The sequence below is a fragment of the Petaurus breviceps genome, unplaced genomic scaffold (assembly GCF_028583685.1).
Source record: "Petaurus breviceps papuanus isolate PSGF00001 unplaced genomic scaffold, PetGlider_PUasm1.0 454, whole genome shotgun sequence".
In the NCBI taxonomy this organism is placed as follows: domain Eukaryota; kingdom Metazoa; phylum Chordata; class Mammalia; order Diprotodontia; family Petauridae; genus Petaurus; species Petaurus breviceps.
This window is the reverse complement of record NW_027186342.1, coordinates 661,720-666,213: the sequence shown is the minus strand read 5'-3', so window position 1 is coordinate 666,213 and position 4,494 is coordinate 661,720.

The window sequence follows — 4,494 nt, the reverse complement described above, 5'->3', positions numbered from 1 at the left end:
CTATTATTCTTAATAGCTTTTAAGAATAGTTGAAGCAGTTCACAGTACCACCTATTTCCCTCAAAGACTTTTAAACATCACCACCTTTTGCTATGTTTTCTGATGAACCTCAGAGTTGCTTTGATTTTCATTTCTCTTACTGTTCTGGAACAATCTTTCATGATTGTCAATAGTTTGCTTGTCTTCTTCTTAGAACTGCTTGTTCATATAAATTGACCGCTCATCCATTCTGGAATATTCTTGTCCACTGTGGCTCTTAGTTTTATATATTTGTATCAATTCCTTACGTAGCTTAGATAGCAGACTCTTATCACGAATATTTGATGCAGAGATTGTTTTCTCATGAAACATGAGACATTACCTTCTTAATCTAGTCCCATTTTGTCCTTCATCACATAGTTGAATTTACCAATCTGAGGACTTCACATCTTTCGTGATCTCCTTGTTCTATGTTTGGTTAAGGATGTTTTTCCTGACCTCCATACATTTCCCTTCTCCACTTTTAGGCTGAGTAATTTTATATTTAAATTGAGCATCCATTTGTAACCTATAGTATATGGTAGAGGGTGTTTGTGTTAACCTACCTTTTTTGTCAATCTACATTCCAGTTTTCCTAGCAATGCTTGTCAGACAGGGAGCCCTTTACTAAATAGTTTATATTTTCAGGTTTATCAAATACTGCTTTATTGAGTTCAGTTGCTTTTGATTCTTGCTTATTATAGCTTTCATGATTCAAATCACATCATATCATATGTGATACGTTATAATATAATATAGTGTAATATGGTACAATATATGATATGACATAATGCAACAATGTAATGTAACAACAGAATAATATAATATATGGTATGATATATGATTTGATATGATATAGTACAACATAATGTAATATGATAGGATATAATACTATATAATATGTGGTACATGATATGATATAAAATAATATCACGTGATACAATACAATATAATGTCAGATAACATATTATCTTATATAATGTAATATAACATATACTATAATAAACATAGAATTTGAGATCTAAGAAGTGCTATTTCCCCTTAATTCCTACTTAAAAAAATAATTTCCTTTGAAATTCCAGGTCTCTTGTTCTTCCAAATGCGTTTTGCTATTATTTTGCCTGACTATGAAATGCTCTGTTGGCAATCAGATTGGAATGGCCCCATATCTATAATTTTATTTATATCCTGTGCTTTTGAAGATTATGATGAAGGACTACAAACTCTGGCAGGAAGTAGTGTAGACTGATAACAACAGCAACAGCAGTGACAATAATAACTAGCGTTTATATAACACTTTGAGGTTTGCAAAGTACTTTACAAATAGTATCTCATTTTTTATCCTTATGATAATCCTGGGAGGTAAATGCTGTTATTATCCCCATTTTACAGATAAGGAAACTGAGGCAGATAGAAGATATGTGACTTGTTCAGGGTCACACAGTTAGTAATTGTCTGAGTCAGACTTCAAATTCAGGCCTTCCTTGTTCCGAATATGGCTTTCTGTCCTCTGTGCCACCAGAAGGAGGAGGAAGTCTGGTATAATGAAAAGACAACTTGCTTTGGCACCAGAGGTTCTGGTTTCAAATCCTGCCTCTTATGAATATTATCTCTATTGCCTTGGGCAAATCATCCTACCTCCCTAGGCCTCAGTTTCCTCATCTGTAAAAAGAGAGGGCTGGACAAGATCATCTTTAAGAACCCTCCTAGCTCTTTATTTCTGCTCCAGTTTAGTAACCCAATCAGGTCATATGACTCCAAGCCCAGTCCCTCACTAGCCTTCTGGATTGTGCTGATACTAACACCTGCCAGCAGAAGATACCTCCTTGCCTCTACTAAAATAACTGGATCTTGTTCCTTTTCCATTTGTAGTCTTTGCATCTGTTCTTTCTTTTACTCACAGGGCTACTGGTACTGCTACTACAGGTCTTCATCACCTCTCCCCTGGATTATTAAGCCAGTCCCTTAACTGGCCTCTCCTGGACTCTAGCCCTTGCTCCCTAATCTAGCCCTCCTTCTAGCTGCCAAAATCAAGGTAAGAGTCTATGTCACTATCTTCTAGGCTAAAATGCAAACTCTTCATTCTGGTTCCAAACTCACTGACTTCCATTTCACATGCCAGACCTACTTCCTATCATCCCTTTTCAGACATTCCCTTTGGTTCTTACAAATATTGTTCTATCAGCTTTGCCCTGAAAACTATGTTCTACTGCCATGACTATGGAGAGTCTGTCCACCTTCCTCCCCAACCCCATGCCTGCTCCCTACCTCTTCTTTGAATCCTTATTTTCCTTAAAGGCTCTGAAAGTTCCATCTGCTTCAGAAGCTTTTCCTGACTCCCCCTCAATTCTCCAATTACCTTGTATTATAACAACCAATTTATGTATTATATCCCTCAAATGGACTATAAGCTCCCTGAGGACAGTGATGGTTTCATTTTTTTTTGTCTTTGCACTCTCTCCCCTACCCCTCCCACCTCTTACTCCAATCAGACACAAATCCTTGTATAGGACATATACTTAATAAACATCTTTTGGATTGAGGACCTGTAACAATGAAATTAACTAGACCCAGAAATAGTAAATTATTCCTTTTCTCAGGGAAGGTTCTTAGTTTGTTGGTTGAGCAAATCCTAAAGAAACTGGTAAAATTTTAGACATCAACAACAATTGAGTAGGGGGATATTGGGGATGGGGGAGGAAGATGCATTCCTCGGTGTCTTCATAACATACCTTGGAGGCAATTCTCCATAGACATAGCATGCTCTGGGAAAGGGGAGGCAGAAAAGGAACAAAACAGGGGTGATTAGTTCTTCTTTCTCAGTTTGAGCAGATTTCTCTCCCCTGGTGAAGGATTGCAGCTACTGTTTAGGGTAAGACCACAGAGAGAAAGGGAGAGTAGGGGAGGAGAGAGGGGGATGGAGAAGATGAAGGAAGGAGAGGACAGTGGAGAGAGATGAGCAGGGAAAGGAAAAGGGGAGAAACAGAGGAACTCAGGAGAAGAAAAGGTGGGAGGGATCAAATGTGGAAGAGGCCCTTCAGTAGGCAGCAGAGGGGAACTCTAACTGCTCCCTCCAAGTCACCATTCAAGAGTCAGAGATCCCTTATCAGTCACCCAGATAGGGCCCTGAGCCAGGCCAAGCTTCCAGAATGCAGAGACATCTGCTGAATCAGGGCAGCCAAACAGTGATTCTAATCACCTAGGTGAAACTACTGAGTCACAGGAGCCACTGAGGAGCTGGTGACACCGAAGGGTGGGGAGCCATGAGGGGGAGGTGGCATTGGGACTTTTAGCCATAGATGTAAGATGATAGCTCTTCTAGGGTTTTGCCAAGTTAGGGCTATGCCTGGAGGCAGTAGGACATGTGGCCTATGGTCCATCATTTATGGAGAATTTCCAAAGGATCCTATTCCTGGTAACTAGAATGAGAAAACTGCCATGATCAAGCCTGTTGACAGCCTGCTTTTGGGAAATGGGCATAGGAGATCAAAAGCTGGGTAAGGGGGCAGAATGAGATCAATCTTGTCTCATGTCTCGGTCTAAAAATTTGGAAGATTCTTTGTAATTAGCATTTATAAAGTTTTAATTTACATGTTGTGGCATCTACAAAAAAAACTACACTGATGAATTATATGGATCTCATCTCTGATGACAATCAGTTACTAATATTAGGTAATATTTGCCTCCAGATGTGATAGGATCACAGATTTAGTGCTGGAAGGAACTCTTAGAAGTCAGCTAATTATTAATCCCTCATTTTATAGATGAGGAAATTAAGATCCAAATTTCAGTGATTTGCCCAAGGTCACATAGGTAGCAAATAGCAGAACCGGGATTTGAATTCAGTCCTCTGAGTCCAGGGGCAGCTAGGTGGCACAGAGGATTGACAGAAGGCTGCAGCTAAAGTCAGGAAGACCTGAGTTCAAATCCAGCCTTATGCACTTACTAATTCTGTGACCCTTGGCAAATTGTTTAACCCTGTTTGCCTCAGTTCCTCCATTTGTAAAATGGGCTGGAGAAGGAAATGGCAAACCACTCCAGTGTCTTTGTCAAGAAAACCCCAAATGGGATAATGAAGAGTCAGATATGATTGAAAATGGCTGAACAATGGCAATAACCACCTCTGAGTCCAGAGTCAACATTCTTTCTGCTACATTATTCCCTATTCTCTCACTAAGGTTTCTCCATTCTTCTTTCTCTATTATCTCCCAGAGAGAATGTACTGGCAGATGTATACATAAAAGGAGAAATAGATATACCTAACTAGACAGCACACACTAATTCTCTCTTCTCCACCATACCTGGAAGGTGGGTTCAATTCAATTCAAAGAATCCTTCTTCAGTATTGGATGCTGGAGATACAAGGATAAAACAAAAACCAGTACCTGAACTCAAGGAGCTCTCTCCCTCTCCCTCCCTCCCTCTCTCCCTCTCTCTCTTTCTCTTTCTTTCTCTCTCTCTCTCTCTCTCTCTCTC